Source organism: Lampetra fluviatilis, chromosome 1 (assembly GCF_964198595.1).
Source record: "Lampetra fluviatilis chromosome 1, kcLamFluv1.1, whole genome shotgun sequence".
In the NCBI taxonomy this organism is placed as follows: domain Eukaryota; kingdom Metazoa; phylum Chordata; class Hyperoartia; order Petromyzontiformes; family Petromyzontidae; genus Lampetra; species Lampetra fluviatilis.
Window position 1 is genome coordinate 27063655 of NC_136275.1, and position 22524 is coordinate 27086178.

The following is a 22524-nucleotide window of genomic DNA, read 5'->3' on the forward strand; positions in this document are numbered from 1 at the left end:
CTTAAAATATCAATATATATTAGGCGACGTTTCGGGCAATGGCCCTTCTCCACAGCACGCACAGAGTCGAGAGTTGTAGAGCTCTTATTGAAGACCTCATTATCGATGACGACAAGTTGTAACGCAAGCAAGGTGTATAGTCAATACTGCAAACACGCGACGACCATAGGCAATGATATATATCTAAAATAAAATTTAAAAATAAAATTACAAAAACAGTGTAAGCTTGTATATCGTCCGAAGGCAGTGTTATTGACAAGTGTGTTGCATTTTTAGTTTAAAATGTTTTGCTCTTATTTGTTTATATATGTTTAGAATGTCACATCGGCGACGTCACTGCCCGGCTGTGAATGTCTCGAACGCTGTTGCCTTCATCGAGGGCAGCGTGGGCCGCGTGACGGGCGGCCCACGAAACTGGGATAATCTGTCTGGATTTGAAGCTTTCGTGACTGCAGGAATCCATACCCTGCGGTTCTTTCGGCAAAGTCACGTGACGTATGGGATAATCTGCCCGTGTACATGAAGCAGACCCCCGCCCCCCTCTCCTTAACCTCGTTCTGTTCCTCTCTCGAAGCCTCATCGCCTCTTCCCTCCCCTCGCCCCTCCACTCCGTCCCGTCCCTCCCCTATAGCCCCGTTCGTCACCCCCCCCGTGCCCCTTCTGGTACGGTCACTCATTCATCCATCGGCCCGAGAGCGCGCGCCTTGCCATTTGACATCACTCCGTTGTTGTTCCAGCTTTTGAACTCTGCTGTAGAGCGGATATAAATAGAGCGTGGGTCAATATGAAATAAGATATTGTCTTTAACAAGCGACCTTTTTCCCATCTGACTCCACGGAATGCTACTGTTTGGTTGCTAATCGAAAGCCCGTAAAACCGGATAACCGTCCATATGTAGCTTCTTGGTTCTTTCGGTAAAGTCACGTAGAAGGGAAGTAATAAAATAATAAATATAAAACATAATAAAACAATTCTCACGACGTTTCGGCTACAACGCAAGCAGCCGTCTTCAGGTTGTAGCCGGAACGTCGTGAGAATTGTTTTATTATGTTTTATTTTTATTATTTTATTACTTCCCTTCTACGTGACTTTACCGAAAGAACCAAGAAGATGAATCCCTGCAGTCACGAAAGCTTTAAATCGTCCATATGTAGTCACACCGGTTCCACAATGCATAAACCGGTAACCGTTATTTCAGTGGGATATTTGTTTCGTTTTCAATAACGGCAAGCTCAAAAGGATTAGAGTAAAACTGCCCACACTTCATCCCACCATTCTCGATCGACACACTGTGGTGGGTAGGAGTCCAGGATGGAAGTGTGCAGAGGTGTGGACTCGAGTCATGTGACTTGGACTCGAGTCAGACTCGAGTCATGAATTTGATGACTTGCGACTCGACTTGGACTTGCATAACAATGACTTTGTCCCACCTATGAGATGTGGACTCGAGTCATGTGACTTGGACTCGAGTCAGACTCGAGTCATGAATTTGATGACTTGCGACTCGACTTGGACTTGCATAACAATGACTTTGTCCCACCTATGAGATGTGGACTCGAGTCATGTGACTTGGACTCGAGTCAGACTCGAGTCATGAATTTGATGACTTGCGACTCGACTTGGACTTGCATAACAATGACTTTGTCCCACCTATGAGATGTGGACTCGAGTCATGTGACTTGGACTCGAGTCAGACTCGAGTCATGAATTTGATGACTTGCGACTCGACTTGGACTTGCATAACAATGACTTTGTCCCACCTATGAGATGTGGACTCGAGTCATGTGACTTGGACTCGAGTCAGACTCGAGTCATGAATTTGATGACTTGCGACTCGACTTGGACTTGCATAACAATGACTTTGTCCCACCTATGAGATGTGGACTCGAGTCATGTGACTTGGACTCGAGTCAGACTCGAGTCATGAATTTCATGACTTGCGACTCGACTTGGACTTGCATAACAATGACTTTGTCCCACCTATGAGATGTGGACTCGAGTCATGTGACTTGGACTCGAGTCAGACTCGAGTCATGAATTTGATGACTTGCGACTCGACTTGGACTTGCATAACAATGACTTTGTCCCACCTATGAGATGTGGACTCGAGTCATGTGACTTGGACTCGAGTCAGACTCGAGTCATGAATTTGATGACTTGCGACTCGACTTGGACTTGCATAACAATGACTTTGTCCCACCTATGAGATGTGGACTCGAGTCATGTGACTTGGACTCGAGTCAGACTCGAGTCATGAATTTGATGACTTGCGACTCGACTTGGACTTGCATAACAATGACTTTGTCCCACCTCTGGAAGTGTGTAGTGTTGTGGCGAGTGGGGGAGTTGTGTGTGTGGGGTGTGTGTGGGTGTGTGTGTGTGTGGGGTGTGTGTGTGTGTGGGGGGGGGGGCTTATTTAACAAATGTTGCCCCAATCGCTTCAACTGCCGCGCCGGGTTAGATGGAATCGAGCCCAGCGGTGAGATTCTGACCAAGACGAGACCAACGCTCCGGCAACTGCGGTTTCTCCGTCGTTTCTACCTTCACGAGGTACAACTGTCATCTGCATTGCCCCCAGACGTTTCTTTCCGTGCGGTAAACCGGTTTCAACCGGTTTTAGCAACCGGTTTAGTTTTTTTGTCCATACGGTTACCGGTAAATGGGGTTAATAAAAAAAATGAAACCGTTTTTTTCACCGACGAAGTCAAACGGTGACCCGCGATGTCGTTTACACGGCGCGAATGAGAAACGCGTCATTACATTCCTGCGCTAATTAATTCATTAAGCGCGTTCACTTTGACGCACCGAAACCAGCGATTGTTGCTGTTTGCACGTTGTGAGGGCCTTGTCCACTATATTGGGGTTTTTTTTAAGTTTTAGTTTTTTTCTGGGGAGAGACGGAAGGGAGGTGGGTTAGATCACGCAAATATAAATGTGTCGTTAAACCCCGCCACCACCCGACACGGCCAATCGGCAACGTTTGTCATTGGTCGTGTCGGATGGTGGCGGGTTTAACGACACATTTATATTCACGCAATCTAACCCCTCTCCTCCTTCCCAAAAAACAAAAAAACAACCTCTTATGGATAATATCGGTCGTGAAAGCCGAACACATGCTAAACAGACAGGGCCTTGTATGAGAGTTTAAATAATTAATGAACGGCCAGGCCTCTGCCTCTAAATTACTAATTGACAGGTAACCGTAGGGACACATTTTATACAGAGACCACATTGTCGATATACCGACGGAGATAAAAAATATATCCGTGACTCAAACAAATATCCCCATATGGTTTTTAACAGGCTGTTGGCTCAAGTGCTGTTAGCGAGCACATATGGAGGAAGTGGGCAAGTGGCCAACACCAATCGTGGCCGCCTTTGTCTCCCCAGTGGTGATGTTTACTCACCGCACCAGGTCGAGTATTCATTAATGGCCGAGGCCACCTAGGGGAGGGGCCCAGGACCGGTACAAATATTTGCCGTGAGCGGGAATTGAACTCGGGTGGTGCCGGGTTCGTAGCACACAGCGCTTTAACCACTACACTACCGCTTCCAATAATATGTGTGTATATCTATTTATCTATCTATCTATCACACGTATATATATATAAAACGATATAACTAAATACGCATGTGTGAATGCATACATATTCCTAGCTGAATTCACACCGGCAGCAATGATCAATGCTGCATTTAAACGTTCATTCAATATTTTTTGAGCGAGGATGAATTTTAAAAAGTAATATTTATTTAAGGAAAACAAGTATTCGTGCAAGTAGCAAGATATGTATGTATAATATATAATATAAAACAGGCTTACGATATATAAAGAACACGCGTATGAATGCGATTATTATTTAGTAAATAGAATTTCTATCAAAATCTTTCCAAGAATTTTGTTCCTTCGTTTATAGAAATTTCGCAACTAACGACTTTGCCGTGTAAAGCACAGCTGCGTATATTGATTACGGCGTATATTATATAGTGACGTATATATACACACACACCAACTTGATTATGTTACGTAAACTATTCATGTGTATCAAAACAGGGTGTGTGTGTGCCATTAAGAAATGAAAAGTCACCGTTATATTTAACGGTGACTGATATCAAATCGCAATCGCTTAATTGATTACAAATGAACACAACAAAAACTTCGCATCACTTTGACGACAGCAACAAAACATGCTGCGACACTGCGTTTGCCACCAACAACAACAACAACCACCACCACCACAACTCGACACAACCGTCAATAACGCCGTTGCCCAACTAAACAACAATCGGCGACGTTTCGGGCAATGCCCCTTCTTCACGGCAGAAGGTGCCACTGTCATTACAGTGCCCCCGCAGGAGCTCGTCCCGTGGGTTCGATCCTGGACCTTGGCGATGCCTGTTGTTGTGTGTTGTTGTTGTGTATTGTTGTTGTGTTTTGTTGTTGTGTATTGTTGTTGTGTTGTGTTGTTGTGTATTGTTGTTGTGTATTGTTGTTGTGTATTGTTGTTGTGTTTTGTTGTTGTGTATTGTTGTTGTTTATTGTTGTTGTGTATTGTTGTATATTGTTGTTGTGTATTGTTGTTGTATATTGTTGTTGTGCATTGTTGTTGTGTATTGTTGTTGTGTATTGTTGTGGTGTATTGTTGTATATTGTTGTTGTGTATTGTTGTTGTGTATTGTTGTTGTGTATTGTTGTTGCGTATTGCTGTTGTGTATTGTTGTTGTGTATTGTTGTTGTGTGTTGTTGTTGTGTATTGTTGTTGTGTATTGTTGTTGTGTATTGTTGTTGTATATTGTTGTTGTGTATTGTTGTTGTGTATTGTTGTTGTGTATTGTTGTTGTGTATTGTTGTTGTTTATTGTTGTTGTGTATTGTTATATATTGTTGTTGTGTATTGTTGTTGTGTATTGTTGTTGTGTATTGTTGTTGTGTATTGTTGTTGTGTATTGTTGTTGTGTATTGTTGTTGTATATTGTTGTTGTGTTTTGTTGTTGTATATTGTTGTTGTGTATTGTTGTTGTGTATTGTTGTTGTGTATTGTTGTGGTGTATTGTTGTATATTGTTGTTGTGTATTGTTGTTGTGTATTGTTGTTGTGTATTGTTGTTGTGTATTGTTGTTGTTTATTGTTGTTGTGTATTGTTATATATTGTTGTTGTGTATTGTTGTTGTGTATTGTTGTTGTGTATTGTTGTTGTGTATTGTTGTTGTGTTTTGTTGTTGTGTATTGTTGTTGTATATTGTTGTTGTGTTTTGTTGTTGTATATTGTTGTTGTGTATTGTTGTTGTGTATTGTTGTGGTGTATTGTTGTATATTGTTGTTGTGTATTGTTGTTGTGTATTGTTGTTGTGTATTGTTGTTGTGTATTGTTGTTGTGTATTGTTGTTGTGTATTGTTGTTGTGTATTGTTGTTGTGTTTTGTTGTTGTGTATTGTTGTTGTTTATTGTTGTTGTGTATTGTTGTATATTGTTGTTGTGTATTGTTGTTGTGTATTGTTGTTGTGTATTGTTGTTGTGTTTTGTTGTTGTATATTGTTGTTGTGTATTGTTGTTGTGTATTGTTGTTGTGTATTGTTGTGGTGTATTGTTGTTGTGTATTGTTGTTGTATAATGTTGTTGTGTTTTGTTGTTGTATATTGTTGTTGTGTATTGTTGTTGTGTATTGTTGTTGTGTATTGTTGTTGTGTATTGTTGTTGTGTTTTGTTGTTGTGTACTGTTGTTGTGTTTTGTTGTTGTGTATTGTTGTTGTGTATTGTTGTTGTGTTTTGTTGTTGTGTATTGTTGTTGTGTATTGTTGTTGTGTATTGTTGTATATTGTTGTTGTGTATTGTTGTTGTGTATTGTTGTTGTGTATTGTTGTGGTGTATTGTTGTTGTGTATTGTTGTTGTGTATTGTTGTTGTGTATTGTTGTTGTGTATTGTTGTTGTGTATTGTTGTTGCGTATTGCTGTTGTGTATTGTTGTTCTGTATTGTTGTTGTGTATTGTTGTTGTGTATTGTTGTTGTATAATGTTGTTGTGTTTTGTTGTTGTATATTGTTGTTGTGTATTGTTGTTGTGTATTGTTGTTGTGTATTGTTGTTGTGTATTGTTGTTGTGTTTTGTTGTTGTGTACTGTTGTTGTGTTTTGTTGTTGTGTATTGTTGTTGTGTATTGTTGTTGTGTATTGTTGTTGTGTTTTGTTGTTGTGTATTGTTGTTGTGTATTGTTGTTGTGTATTGTTGTTGTGTATTGTTGTTGTGTATTGTTGTTGTATATTGTTGTTGTGTATTGTTGTTGTGTATTGTTGTTGTGTATTGTTGTTGTGTATTGTTGTTGTGTATTGTTGTTGTATATTGTTGTTGTGTATTGTTGTTGTGTATTGTTGTTGTATATTGTTGTTGTATATTGTTGTTGTGTATTGTTGTTGTGTATTGTTGTTGTCTATTGTTGTTGTGTATTGTTGTTGTGTATTGTTGTTGTGTATTGTTGTATATTGTTGTTGTGTATTGTTGTTGTGTATTGTTGTTTTGTATTGTTGTATATTGTTGTTGTGTATTGTTGTTGTGTATTGTTGTTGTGTATTGTTGTATATTGTTGTTGTGTATTGTTGTTGTGTATTGTTGTTGTGTATTGTTATATATTGTTGTTGTGTATTGTTATTGTGTATTGTTGTTGTGTATTGTTGTTGTCTATTGTTGTTGTGTATTGTTGTTGTGTATTGTTGTTGTATATTGTTGTTGTGTATTGTTGTATATTGTTGTTGTGTATTGTTGTTGTGTATTGTTATTGTATATTGTTGTTGTGTATTGTTGTATATTGTTGTTGTGTATTGTTGTTGTCTATTGTTGTTGTCTATTGTTGTTGTATATTGTTGTTGTGTATTGTTGTATATTGTTGTTGTGTATTGTTGTATATTGTTGTTGTGTATTGTTGTTGTATATTGTTGTTGTATATTGTTGTTGTGTATTGTTGTTGTGTATTGTTGTTGTGTATTGTTGTTGCGTATCGTTGTTGTGTATTGGAGGTCACGTGGATTGCTCTCCGCGTATCTTCCGGTTGTGCCTCATCCACCCACCTGCGCTCCAATTAAGACTCAACACGCGTTCTAGAATATTTGGCTGATCCTATCAATTATTCCCGCGTGTGGTTGGTGGTGATGATGATGATGATAATATTAGCCACATCGATTATGATGATCAGCTATCATCATCATCATCATCGATGTGGCCCAGGTCGCCTCCGAACAACAAGATGTTCATCAGCCCAGTGGCCTTTACCTGTATGGTGACTAACATCGTTTAGAGAAAGAATGGATGTGCTTGGACGCTGTTTGGTTTAAACTGTGACACGGTTTTCGTTATCTTTGGTCCCTCGTCGATTGCGAAAGATGCACCTATACAACATCGTCATCATCATCATCATCGTCGTCGTGGCGTGAGCCAAATGAACAATGCCACATTTTTACAACAGATCCGTTCAATAAATTGTATTTGTTACAGAGATTGCTATACTATCGTTGTCGCGATGGAAATAACCGCAATTGCGTGCGCATCTTACACAATGTGAATTAAACCTGAATTCAACAGTCGTGTGTGTGCGTCTCTGTGAATAGCTGGGCAGTTTCACCACCCGATGTCGTCATCAAAGAAGCCAGAACGATTTTGAGAGTCGCGTTCGCCTTTTGTCAACCACCCTCCCTGCTGGAACGGTCCGGAACAAGTTGGAACAATTCGGGGAATGATTTTCGCCACGCGAACCACATTCATCATCATCTCGACTTATTCTGCGTCCACATTCGTATGGACCTGTCCATTGAGATTGTATTAATGTTGGCTACAATATTATCTACTTATTTACGTAGGATGAGCGTATAACTGTGCTTAATTGTACTCGAGTGACAGCGCCTTAACGCCGATAATGAATCCCACACTCCGATGCCAGCCTAGCAGCAGCAGCAGCAGCAAACGATACGAAATTGAGACACGAATTGCCCATGCCCCTGCACGCGAAGTGGTAACGAACGCGGATTTTGACCGCGCGTTCGTGTTGTGGCTGGGCAAGGACCATCGTCCCCATAACGGTAACCCGGGGCAAGGACTCAAATGTGGAAACAATCACTTTCCTATCATGCACCTTGGTCCTGGAATGAATTACGATTTTTTTTTTAAACTGGAGAAGAGGGTAGCACCGTCTGATTTCAAAACTCCGATGGACGAAAATGTCATTGACCATTGTAATTGTTTTTAATGTTTTTGTATTGTACTAGTTGGTATTGTGTGCGTTTATGTGTGTGGTGATTTATTTTTTCTGACTTCTCGCCAGCCCCCCCCCCCCCCGCCTCGTAAATGAGGTTTTTAACTTAACGGGTGTTCTTTTTTTATTCCGTTTAATGAAGGCATCGGGAAATTACTCACTTGACTGGATACGCTATACAAGTGTCTATATATATGAATATATATGCATACACGTGTGTATGCACGCACATTGCCGCGACTACATCCATGTGTGCGAACGCACGCTGTAGTCAACATCAGTGCGCGCTTACAAATATTTATTGCGATTGTTTTATGATCGCATTCGCCCGACGATTGAAGTGAGTCGGGATCGGAATCTTCATTTCGACCGCATAGATACCTCCAGTCACACACAAACACACGAGTGGCAGCGGTGGCAGCAGCCATGGTCATTCCACTGCTGGATGAATGGCTCCCCCAAACATGCCACTATCTTCACGATCCGGAGATGCAACACTAATAATTTCAATCAACCTTACACCTTCAACACGAACTGATTCCATTGCAGCATCTTCTCCTCGGTAGGTAGGGGCGTGCTCTCAAACGAGTTCCATTCCCGTGGCAGTCAATCACAATAAATACGTAGACATTATAAGTAATGTGCGTATCTGTGTGATGTGTATCTCCAAATACTCGCTTGGTGTGTGTGAGACAATCGGTACAATAAACGACTGTGCTGTACACGCGACTGCGTTCACTGAGTACATCTTTCTTGATAATTGGTTCTTTACCCTTCTATCTGGCAACAAAACTGACACCTTTTTTACAAGGAGTCATGTTTGCATAGACCGCAATACCTGCAGTCATAATACAAACAAAAGAACATAACTCTGATAATGTGCACTGTCCTTAAAGTTGATTGATCCACACCCGAGACAGCTTTCCTTAGAGCCTAGTCGCATTGTCTTTGAGTTGTGCGCCTTTTGGCGTCATCTGGTCCAACCCATATGAGACTAGGCTCTAAGGAAAGCTGTCTCGGGTGTGGATCAATCAACTTTAAGGACAGTGCACATTATCAGAGTTATGTTCTTTTGTTTGTATTATGACTGCAGGTATTGCGGTCTATGCAAACATGACTCCTTGTAAAAAGGTGTCAGTTTTGTTGCCAGATAGAAGGGTAAAGAACCAATTATCATATTTTTACTGGCAAATGAGGTTCCCATAGTGTACATCTTTCTTGATATCTATCAACTATTTTGTATTTTACCAGGTAAGGCCCACTGAGCTATGCAGCTCTATTTCAGAATGCGACAAGCGATGACTCAACGAAGTGGCTTATCGCGTGGAAATGTACAGCGGTCAAATACTCCAAACCGCATGTTGATTCTAAATACGAAAGGAAAACCAGGAGATAACCCGAAGAAAAATCCACGGAGAGAGAGACACACGCAAACTCCAAATACACAGCAGCAGGGAACGAACCCACGACCTCCTGTAGACCAGGCGAGGTAGTCAACATCTCCTAGGCACCGTGATCATGATGAGAGACACGCAAACTCCAAATATACAGCAGCAGGCGTCAGGGTCGGGAACTAACCCACGACATCCTGTATACCAGGCGAGGTAGTCAACATCTCCTAGCCACCGTGATGATGATGAGAGACACGCAAACTCCAAATATACAGCAGCAGGCGTCAGGGTCGGGAACGAACCCACGACATCCTGTAGACCAGGTGAGGTAGTCAACATCTTCTAACCACCGTGGCGCTAACCCCCCCCCCCCCCCCGTATCGCCTTCACAGACATTTGGGGCAAGTGCTGTTCGCGAGTGTCACCTGAGACGACCGGCACGGCACACGAGAGCAAGCAACACGCCCGGTCACCTTTGTCTCTCAAGGGCTGATGTGGGGTTTGTGTTGTTGTTGTGATAATTGGTTTTTTACCCTTTTATCCGGCAACAAACCTGACACCTTTTTTTACGAGGAGTCATGTTTGCATAGACCACAATACCTGCAGTCATAATGCAAACAAAAAACATAACTCTGAAAATGTATGCACTGTCCTTGAAGTTGATTGGTCCACACCCTAGACAGCTTTCCTTAGAGCCTATTCTCACATGGTGTTGGACCAGATGACGCCAAAAGGCCAAAAGGCGTCATCTGGTCTGTTGAGAATAGGCTCTAAGGAAAGCTGTCTAGGGTGTGGACCAATCAACTTCAAGGACAGTGCATACATTATCAGAGTTGTGTTTTTTGTTTGCATTATGACTGCAGGTATTGTGGTCTATGCAAACATGACTCCTTGTAAAAAAAAGGTGTCAGTTTTGTTGCCAGATAGAAGGGTAAAAAAACAATTATCATATTTTTTACTGGCAAATGAGGTTCCAATGGTTTGTATTTTTGTGTTTTGTTTGGAGACCGAGTCGACCCAGGCGAGGGCCGGCGACCGGCTCCGATAACCGACCACGATGTTGGCCAGACAGACACACACACATACATCATCGCCACCACCACCACCACCACCACGTGTACCACTGCCTGCCCACGTTGCGTGTGTCGGTCCTGCCACGCACTGTGCATGCGCGCGTGTCACCGCCGTCATGAAGCCGCTCACCTTTCACCACGGCAACGCGTGGCGCTCAAACAATCGATCTCTCACCGCTGTGGACTAATGACTCGCGTTGAATGAATGGCCTTTCTCGGTTTGTTCGGAGACATTGTACTCGGGCGCTGTAGGATATTTATGTCGTCCTCGTCGTCATAATGATTATTGGCATAATACAGACGCAGATTCCCCCGTATAGCCTTAACAGACTGCCGGGGCAAGTGCTGTTAGCGAGTAGCACCTATGAAGGCCGGCACGGCACAAGGAGGGGGGGGGGGCACCACGCCCTTTGCCTCGCTCGTGGCGATGTTTACACTTCGCAAGTTGGTTCTCATTTGAGGCTGGGTCGACCTAGAGGGGGTACAGGACCGATTCAGAAAATCGTCACTGGTGTTATCTGCAAGGAGAATCGAACCCAGGTAGGCACTACGATACACACAGCACACTATACGGATACTAATAATAGTAATAGGGGTTTTCCCCTTTTTTTATGGCAACAAAACTGAAACCTTTTAACAATGAATCATGTGTGAATTAACCACACTACTTGTGATCAAAATGCAAACAAAAAACACACTGATAATATACGCATTGTCCTTGAAACTATACGGATGTCACGAAACTTTAACACAACTTTATTGGCTCACTTAAAGAGTGAAATATGAACAGACTGGAGCGAAGTTGTTGTTTTATATACATTTATAAACGTTGCTTTTAAGTAAAATTGCTGAGCCAAAATTAACGCGATGGGGTTGTTTTTGTGTTTATGTGAGTGTACGTGTCCCTCAAATTAGTACCTAGGGTGAGATGTAAACATCGCCACTGGGGAGACAAAGGCGGCCGGGCGTGGTGCTGGCCACCCAACCCCTAGTGTGCCGTGCCAGCTTTCATCAGTGCTCGAAGACAACACTTGCCCTAAAAGTCTATTAAAGCTATGAGGGTGATCTTTGTCTCACTGACCACCAGAAGATTCAACAAATACAATAAAATGCTACACAATACCAAACACAGGCTGCAACTATAATAATAATAACGTAACTGTGTATTTATCTATCCAGCAGAGGCACACTGATTGTTAGGACTCTATTTCAGGAGGCTTACTGCTGCTGTTACATTGGAGTTCTATTTTATTTAAGACATTTTCAGTCCAGTTTATGATAAAGAGTGTTACGCGTGCGACGAAGCGACACCCCTATCCCCGTACAGATGGAAACCGATGGCGATTATTCCACTTTGCCGAACCGCATTCTGGACCAATCCGTTTCAGAGACGATGCATATACGATCAGAGCATGCGTTTTGTTCACTACAAGTATATGTGGATAATGCAGACATGATTACTTGCAAAAGATTTATGTTTGGTGTTTGAACATCTTAGGGGCCGTCCATAAATGACGTCACGCGATTTTTGACCCCCCCCCCCCCACGTCACACGGCGTCACAAAAAGTCAGACCCCCCCCCTCTCAAATATGACGTCACAAAGCTCTGCCCCCCCCCCCAAAACCATATTTCCATTAAAAAAATAAAACATGCTTCAAATCGCTTTAAACTACAGTATTGTCATTGTAGTGCGTATTTAATGTGGCGCTGCACTCTGATGTTGTAGGAGAAAACATTTATTAAAAAGTATATTTAATTAAGTAGAACGTGTTGTCTATATTCATTTAAAGTTACGAATTTTGATGTGACGTCACATTTCTCAAACCCCCCACCCCTCGTCACACATCGTCACAAATGTCTGACCCCCCCCCCCCCCCTAGGTGCGTGACGTCATTTATGGACGGCCCCTTAGCACCTGTTTTATTGCCATGAAGGGTAAACCCTATTATTATTATTATGTACGAGCCTATAGCCGGTCAAAGGACGGGTGGATTTTGCGGTTAATCTGAAATATTCAATAATGACCCGCTCAATGATTATTAATGAGGGGGCGGGGTCCACATGAGTGACGTCATTAGCTCATGATTATTGATGGAGGGGGGAGCTCTATGTGGAGTGACGTCACCCGCTCAATGATTATTAATGAGGGGGCGGGGTCCACATGAGTGACGTCACCCGCTCAATGACTATTAATGAGGGGGGGGGCTCCATGTGGAGTGACGTCACCCGCTCAATGACTATTAATGAGGGGGGGGGCTCCATGTGGAGTGACGTCACCCGCTCAATGACTATTAATGAGCGGGGGGGCTCCATGTGGAGTGACGTCACCCGCCCAATGACTATTAATGAGGGGGGGGCTCCATGTGGAGTGACGTCACCCGCTCAATGACTATTAATGAGGGGGGGGGCTCCATGTGGAGTGACGTCACCCGCTCAATGACTATTAATGAGCGGGGGGGGCTCCATGTGGAGTGACGTCACCCGCTCAATGATTATTAATGAGGGGGGGGGCTCCATGTGGAGTGACGTCACCCGCCCAATGACTATTAATGAGGGGGGGGCTCCATGTGGAGTGACGTCACCCGCTCAATGATTATTAATGAGCGGGGGGGCTCCATGTGGAGTGACGTCACCCGCCCAATGACTATTAATGAGGGGGGGGGCTCCATGTGGAGTGACGTCACCCGCTCAATGATTATTAATGAGGGGGGGGAGCCCCATGTGGAGTGACGTCACCCGCTCAATGATTATTAATGAGGGGGGGGGCTCCATGTGGAGTGACGTCACCTGCTCAATGATTATTAATGAGGGGGGTGAGCTCCATGTGGAGTGACGTCACCCGCTCAATGATTATTAATGAGGGGGGGGCTCCATGTGGAGTGACGTCACCTGCTCAATGATTATTAATGAGCGGGGGTGAGCTCCATGTGGAGTGACGTCACCTGCTCAATGATTATTAATGAGGGGGGTGAGCTCCATGTGGAGTGACGTCACCTGCTCAATGATTATTAATGAGGGGGGTGAGCTCCATGTGGAGTGACGTCACCCGCTCAATGACTATTAATGAGGGGGGGGCTCCATGTGGAGTGACGTCACCCGCTCAATGACTATTAATGAGGGGGGGGCTCCATGTGGAGTGACGTCACCCGCTCAATGATTATTAATGAGGAGGGGGGCTCCATGTGGAGTGACGTCACCCGCCCAATGATTATTAATGAGGGGGGGGGCTCCATGTGGAGTGACGTCACCCGCTCAATGATTATTAATGAGGGGGGGGGCTCCATGTGGAGTGACGTCACCCGCCCAATGACTATTAATGAGGGGGGGGGGCTCCATGTGGAGTGACGTCACTCGCTCAATGACTATTAATGAGGGGGGGGGGCTCCATGTGGAGTGACGTCATCCGCCCAATGACTATTAATGAGGGGGGGGGCTCCATGTGGAGTGACGTCACCCGCCCAATGATTATTAATGAGGGGGGGGCTCCATGTGGAGTGACGTCATCCGCCCAATGACTATTAATGAGGGGGGGGCTCCATGTGGAGTGACGTCACCTGCTCAATGATTATTAATGAGGGGGGGAGCTCCATGTGGAGTGACGTCATCCGCCCAATGACTATTAATGAGGGGGGGGGCTCCATGTGGAGTGACGTCACCCGCCCAATGATTATTAATGAGGGGGGGGGGGGCTCCATGTGGAGTGACGTCACCTGCTCAATGATTATTAATGAGGGGGGGGAGCTCCATGTGGAGTGACGTCATCTGCCCAATGACTATTAATGAGGGGGGGGGGCTCCATGTGGAGTGACGTCACCCGCCCAATGACTATTAATGAGGGGGGGGGGCTCCATGTGGAGTGACGTCATCCGCCCAATGACTATTAATGAGGGGGGGAGCTCCATGTGGAGTGACGTCACCCGCCCAATGACTATTAATGAGGGGGGGAGCTCCATGTGGAGTGACGTCACCCGCCCAATGACTATTAATGAGGGGGGGGGAGCTCCATGTGGAGTGACGTCACGCGCGTTGTTCACCATGTGTCACGATGTCAAAATGGCGCGACGATTTGCGTGAATAAACAACCGAGGCGCGAGTCGATCAGTAACTCACGGCAGTGTCTGTGCGTGTCCCCAGGATGTTTGTGTTCCTGCAGGTAAATAACAGCGACTGGGGAGACAAAGGTGGCCGGGGCGTGGTGTTGGCCCACCCCATACCCCCCCCACCTCGCGTGCCGTGCCGGCCTTCGTATGTGCTCTCGCTAATAGCACTTGCCTCAACAGCCTTTTAAAGGCTATACGGGGGGCCTTTGTCTTTGGGGGCCTCCATAAATGACGTCACGCGATTTTGGACAATTTTTTATACCCCCCCCCCCCTCGTCACACGGTGTCACAAAAAGTCAGATCCCCCCCTCAAATATGACGTCACAAAGCTCTGCCCCCCCCCCCACCAAAACTAAAATAAAACATGCTTCAAATCGCTTCAAACTATTGTCATTGTAGTGCGTATTTAATGTTGTTGTAGCAGTGTTATTATAACAATTAGTTTTGTTATAACAATTCTATATTTGAAAATTGTTTTTTTACCCTTCTATCTGGCAACAAAACTGACACCTTTTTTTTACAAGGAGTCATGTTTGCATAGACCGCAATACCTGCAGTCATAATGCAAACAAAAAACATAACTCTGATAATGTATGCACTGTCCTTGAAGTTGATTGGTCCACACCCGAGACAGCTTTCCTTAGAGGCTAGTCTCACATGGGTAACTTCAAGGACAGTGCATACATTATCAGAGTTATGATTTTGTTTGCATTATGACTGCAAGTATTGTGGTCTATGCAAACATGACTCCTTGTAAAAATAGGTGTCAGTTTTGTTGCCAGATAGAAGGGTAAAAAAACAATTATCATATTTTTACTGGCAAATGAGGTTCCAATGGTGTAAATTCTATATTTATTTAAAGTTGCGCATTTTGATGTGACGTCACATTTCTCAAACCGCCCCCCCGCCTCGTCACACATCGTCACAAAAATCTGACCCGCCCTACCCCTAGGTGCGTGACGTCATTTTTAAGGACGGCCCCTTGGTGATGATGCGTAAGGGGCATTGTGCGTCACGGGCGCCCCCCAGTGGCCGAACTGGCACGTGCAGTCTATACATTTTTTTAAAATGTAAACTATAAACTATGTTTTATTTTACCAGGTGAATTCCACTGAAGCGACAAATAACGGCTCAACGAAGCGGTTCATCACGTGCACCTGCATAGTAGCCGAATACCCTCGAACCCACGTTGATTCGAAATGTTTGAAATCTCGGGAGAAGAATCCACGCGACCACGGTGAGGAGAGAGAGAGAGAGAGGCACGCAAACTCCAAATATACAGCAGCAGCAGCAGGCGTCAGGGTTGCGATCAAACCCACGACCTCCTGTACACCAGGCGAGGCAGTTAACATCTCACCACCGCCTTTACTTATTGCTTCATTACATCCAGGAGAGGCACGCTGCTGCTACATTGGGCTTTCTGATTTGTTTTTGTTTGCAGCGCATTTAATGACGAACTGCGTTCATTACTCCCACCGTGGAGAGAAAGCCCGAAGCACACAACAGAGGGCGACTGTGGCCACTCTTGCTGGGCCGCCCTTCTCCCTTCGCGAACCCGTGGCAACGTCCGCGTGTGTGCGGTGATCCACCAATCCCCACTGCTGCTGCTGCCTCCGCAGTGCCGGGTGACAGGCGAGTCACGTGCAGCATCACGGCCACCACCACCACCACCGTCATCACCACTCGGTGACTCAGTGACTCAGTGAAGGTAAAAGGCGCAGCCCTGCCAATGCTTCTGCTCACGCCACTGCTAGCGGAAGGGCTTCCCACTCGAGGGGGTCTTTAGAGAGCCCCCCACTCGAGGGGGTCTTTAGAGAGCCCCCCTTTCTTGTGGAGGGTGCCTTTTCTTATGAAAGGTCTATATCGCGAGAGTCACTGGGATTTCCAATCAGGGAGGATCGGAATCACGCTCTGGATAATGCAGCACGGTGTCACGTGACGTGTCTCGGCCCGTGTGCTCAACAGTTGAGCCTCACCCCAGTAATGTGAACTTTGCGGAGAAAAAAAAAACAACAAAATTGTTTTGTCCTGTACGAATTTAACCACGTTCAGCCCACGCATCGCTCACTCTCTCCAAAGACTTGCGATTGCGAAAAAAAAGTTAAACTATAATATGTGGGTACTCTTTTGTTCTTTCGGTAAAGTCACGTAGCTTTAAAATAAAATATATCACGACGTTTCGGGCGCAACACCATCGTCCGTCGTCAGGTGACCGTTATCAGATGGGGGAAAGCTTTCCCACCTGATGACGGACGCTTGTGTTGCGCCCGAAACGTCGTAATTTATTTTATTTTCTACCCACGTGACTTTACCGAAAGAACAAAAGAGTTTGGATTGCTGCAGTCACGAAAGCTTCAGATCAAGATTGTGATGTGTGGGTCTTCCGAAGGCGCGTCGGTCAGGCACGTCCGCCGAGGAGATGGGCGCTAAGACATCATCTCGCGTGCGGGTGGCACGGTGGATTGTAACATCGCCGGATCGTGAGCTTTGGGATAGGTTATTCGTCCAGCAGCGGATTCGATTATCCGATAATCGATCCACTTTTGATCGGCCGTGTCGAGAAATTTATAACGCTAACAGTTTTTTTTTTCTAGATTTGAAGCTTTCGTGACTGCAAGGATTCATATTCGTAGGTTTTTTCGGTAAAGTCACGTAGGTAAAACATTAAAGTAAAATAAAATAAAAATCACGTCGTGATTTTAATTTTATTTTACTTTAATGTTTTACCTACGTGACTTTACCGAAAAAAACTAAGAATAGTTTTTTTTTTTGTCATCACCTGATCAAGCTAATTTAACTTTTGCCCGTAGACTAATTGCCTGGAAACGTCGCCTATACAATTGTGTGAGTCTGTTTAGCGCGGTGCTATTAACGAATGCGTTGAGTATTTTGGGGGTTTGTTTCTGCCAGCGAATGCACTTTTTTAAACGCCACACACGATCTCCCCTCCCCCCACCCCCCGCTCACTCCCCCCGGCCTCTCTCATTGTCTGCCGAGGTCAGGCCTGGGAACGACCGCTCCGTGTGGCCGGGCCCCGTGCACGTAGACGGGGCCATAAACGCGCCCTGCTGCTGCTGGGGGGCGGGTATGGGCCAAACAGCCCCCCCCCACTCCACAATAAAGACATTACGGAGGAAACATGCAGCCTGAAAGCAGGAGCCCCCCTCCGCCCCCCGCTATATAACGCGCGGAGCCGATGGCGTGCGTGGGCTGGGAGACCATGCAGACTCGCGGGGCAATATAAGACCAGACACCCTCGCCCACCCACACCCCGCTCCACCTCCTGCGAATCGATGGCGAGGTTAAGATTCGCGAGTCGCGATCCAATGGATGAATCGATTTTTACTTTCAATTGCCCGTCGTGGTTTTATTAAATCCTTTATTGTTTCTTTCTTTCGGTTAAGTCACGTCTAAAGATAAAATAATAAATTAAATTAAATAATTAATAATAAATTAAATTAAATGATTAATTTAAGTTATTATTTTATCTTTAGACGTGACTTAACCGAAAGAAACAAATAATAATTCCTGCAGTCACGAAAGTTCTAAAATTAAGATTAAATCCTTTATATTAAGTTCGCTTGCTTGCTTGCTTGCGCGCTTACGAGCGTGCAAATCTTTCGGTCGTTTTTTTAACCCACTTCCCGTGATCCAATCGAGCTGACATTTCGCACACAGACTCGTCGTGCGTGACAATTTATTTTTGTGAAAAAAAATTTTCTCCAAAATTTTACACTTTTTAGGAATTTTGTTTTTATATTTAATTACCAATTGCTTAATGGTGCAATGCAATCATCTGACCCATAGGTGGCAGCCATCTCAAGCCAGAGGACGAGAGGACTCTAGCCGCCACGCATGTAAAGGATTTATAGTGAAAAACTTTGTTTTTACGGGTTAATTTTTTATTTTATTCCGTCACCATAATCACATTTCAGAATCGCGAGTTTGCTTCCCGAGTAAAGCTCACAAGAGCTAATAAGCTTTTTTTTGTTTACCAAAGTGCGGCTCGGCCGGCAGACAACATCAAGGAAGTCCAATTAACAATTTAAAATCGCGTCCCCCTACCAAGACATCTGTCAAGCGTGGAAGAGTAGGCCAATGTTTCAGCCTTTGAGGGGCTCTCCAGAGCGCCCCCTATCGGAGGCTCTTCCGCACAGCAGTGCCGTGAGCGGGCACTTGCGGGGGCTGCGCCTCTATCACTTCAGTTTGCCGACAATGTCATTTTCGTAGCACTTGCAAATGACAAATGACGTAACCAATCGATTAATTCCCACGCGAAATCTCACCATCTGTGAAGTAGCGGAGATGTGTGAAAAAAAAATGCGATTCGTAGCTCATCGGACTTCTCCAGTCGAAATAAAGATTCTGATTCCGATTGATGTGTGACAACGTGGAATGTTCAGCAGCGGGCTCACGCGTGTGTGTGTGTCTTGTGTGTGTGTCTGTGCGTCTTTTGTGTGTGTCTGTGCGTCTTGTGTGTGTGTCTGTGCGTCTTCCGTGTGTGTGTGTCTTGTGTGTGTGTCTGTGCGTCTTGTGTGTGTGTCTGTGCGTCTTGTGTGTGTGTCTGTGCGTCTTGTGTGTGTGTCTGTGCGTCTTCCGTGTGTGTGTCTGTGCGTCTTGTGTGTGTGTCTGTGCGTCTTGTGTGTGTGTCTGTGCGTCTTGTGTGTGTGTCTGTGCGTCTTCCGTGTGTGTGTCTGTGCGTCTTGTGTGTGTGTCTGTGCGTCTTGTGTGTGTGTCTGTGCGTCTTGTGTGTGTGTCTGTGCGTCTTCCGTGTGTGTGTCTGTGCGTCTTCCGTGTGTGTGTGTCTTGTGTGTGTGTCTGTGCGTCTTGTGTGTGTGTCTGTGTGTCTTCCGTGTGTGTGTCTGTGCGTCGTGTGTGTGCGTCTTGTGTGTGTGTCTGTGCGTCTTCCGTGTGTGTGTGTCTTGTGTGTGTGTCTGTGCGTCTTGTGTGTGTGTCTGTGCGTCTTCCGTGTGTGTGCGTCTTCCGTGTGTGTGTCTGTGCGTCTTGTGTGTGTGTCTGTGCGTCTTGTGTGTGTGTCTGTGCGTCTTGTGTGTGTGTCTGTGCGTCTTGTGTGTGTGTCTGTGCGTCTTGTGTGTGTGTCTGTGCGTCTTGTGTGTGTGTCTGTGCGTCTTCCGTGTGTGTGTCTGTGCGTCTTGTGTCTTGTGTGTGTGTCTGTGCGTCGTGTGTGTGTGTCTGTGCGTCTTGTGTCTTGTGTGTGTGTCTGTGCGTCTTGTGTGTGTGTCTGTGCGTCTTCCGTGTGTGTGTGTCTTGTTTGTGTCTGTGCGTCTTGTGTGTGTGTCTGTGTGTCTTGTGTGTGTGTCTGTGCGTCGTGCGTGTGTGTCTGTGCGTCGTGTGTGTGTGTCTGTGCGTCTTGTGTGTGTGTCTGTGCGTCTTGTGTGTGTGTCTGTGCGTGTTGTGTGTGTGTGTCTGTGCGTCTGGTGTGTGTTTATGGGGAACCGTGGCGTAGCGGATAACGCGCGACGGTCCTGGGCCTCCCCTAGGTCGACTTAGCCTCAAATTAGTACCTGGTGCGGTGTGTAAACATCGCCACTGGGGAGACAAAGGCGGTCGGGCGTGGTGCTGGCCACCCACCCCCTCGTGTACCGTTCTGGCCTTCATAGGTGCTCGCTAACAGCACTTGCCCCTCCAGTCTGTTAAGGCTATACGGGGTATCTTTTTTGTGCGTGTCTGTGTGTGTGTCTGTGTGTGTGTCTGTATGCGTGTCTGTGTGCGTGTCTGTGTGTGTCTGTGTGTGTGTGTGTCTGTGTGCGTGTCTGTGTGTGTGTGTGTCTGTGTGTGTGTCTGTTTGCGTGTCTGTGTGTGTGTGTGTCTGTGTGTGTGTCTGTGTGTGAACACTCAGGCAGGCGTCAAGCCCCCCTCGCAATTGCGTGGGGTACGCGCGGATGACCTCCCGGGTTTCCTCCCACGCGAAACATAAATAGACGCAGGCCGCTGAGGAATTGGACAAACATTCCAAGCAAGAGTCTCGCTCTCCACCACCACCGGCTTGACCACGTGGACGCCCCGCGCGCGCTCCTTATTCCAGAAGGTCAAGTGCGTAACGGAGTGGTAGCGCCTGGGAACCCGCGCATCCCGAGTTCGATTCCCACCCACGGCCGTCAAACGCCGGTGAAATTGAGTGTGTTAAAACATCGCCACTAGGGAGACGAAGGCGGTCGGGCGTGGTGCTGGCCACCCACCCACCCCCTCGTGTACCGTTCCGCCCTTCATAGGTGCTCGCTAGCAGCACTTGCCCCTACAGTCTGTTAAGGCTACACGGGGGATCTTTGTCTATGGCGCGTGGGGAGCGCTGTGCGGAAGAGACCTGGCCGATATTCGCTGCGGTTGAGAGACGTGGGACCGCTTTTTTTTCTTTTTTAAAAGGGGAGGAACATTTTGCGCCGGTTTGAAACATTCACGGCTGAACCCCGCCTCCTATCCACCCTTTGGCTTCATCACAAGTCCACGTGTTGTCGACGTGCACCTAGCCTGGCACAAGCGCCGTGGCGAACGTGCGCGTGCGAATCCGGCCAAGTGATGACTGCGACGAAGTGATTCTAATCGATCAGTAACCTCGTCAGAGTGGCCACGAAGGAACCCTCTCACCCTGGGTCGGCTCCGCATGAAATGAATAAATACACCCGGCAAGTGTGCGAGATGGACACTCGCATTGTGCCAACATCAGCGTTGGGGAGAGACAAACGCGGCCGGGCGTAAAGTTGGGCCTTAATAGGTGCTCGCAAACTGCACTTGCAGCAACACCTATCAAGCTACACGCGGTGGGGGCACGCACAGCGAAGGGGTGGATTTGTGACCAAAGGCAAAGATCCCCCGTATAGCCTTTAAGAGAGTGTTGGGGGCAAGTGCTGTTAGCGAGTAGCAACGAGGAATGTCGGCACGGCGCAGGACGGGGAGTGCGGTTGTCAACAACCCCACGCCCGGCCGCCTTTGTCTCCCCACTGCTCACAATGTACACACCGCACCAGGCACTCGTTTAAGGCCGAGTCCGACCTCGGGCGAGACCCGTGTCCCAGTCCAAATACATCCGCCGCTGCAACTTGTTGCGGAAATCGCATCGCTCGCGGGCGGGGATTCGAACTTGGGGGTTTGCTCTGCCAGGGTCGTGAGCAACGCAGTCGCCGAAGAGCGCGAGAGAGAGAGAGACAGCGAGAGTGAGACAGCGAGAGTGAGACAGCGAGAGAGACAGCGAGAGTGAGACAGCGAGAGTGAGACAGCGAGAGAGACAGCGAGAGAGACAGCGAGAGAGAGACAGCGAGAGAGACTTTTGAGAGAGAGACAGCGAGAGAGAGAACGCTTCACGAATCTGCGTATCATCTTTGCGCAGGGCCATGCTAATCTTCTGTGTATCGTTCCAATTGTAGTACGTGTACTGCCGGAGCAAGTGGGAGCGAGAGAGCGAGCGAGAGATCGAGAGGCGAGGTGGGAGCTCCTCTCGGCAGCTGTGCGCCCAGGGTTGTGTTTTGGGTCGCACGCATCTCGCCTCGTGGCAGACTCGCCCTGGGCCCATTGGAAGAGGGGAGCGCTCAACAACGGGGCTCCAAAGGATTCCTTGGATGAGCCGCGACTGCGCATGCGCCTAGATAGAGCCCCCCGCCTCCCCCCGCCCCCCCAACCGAGGGGACGCGGTATAATGGCGCGCGCGCTGAGGTTGTATATTACGTAGCAGGCAATCCGGTCCTAGCGCGCCGCCTACTGGCAGCGATGGA

At 46.4% G+C, this 22524-nt stretch overlaps 1 non-coding gene across 1 annotated transcript; it reads right to left on the bottom strand.

The window, feature by feature from the left end:
* Positions 1–22097: 22097 nt before the first annotated feature.
* On the bottom strand, positions 22098–22199 carry LOC144937066 (U6 spliceosomal RNA). Its single transcript, XR_013637562.1, has one exon. It is a non-coding gene; the product is annotated as a U6 spliceosomal RNA (small nuclear RNA).
* Positions 22200–22524: the final 325 nt, after the last annotated feature.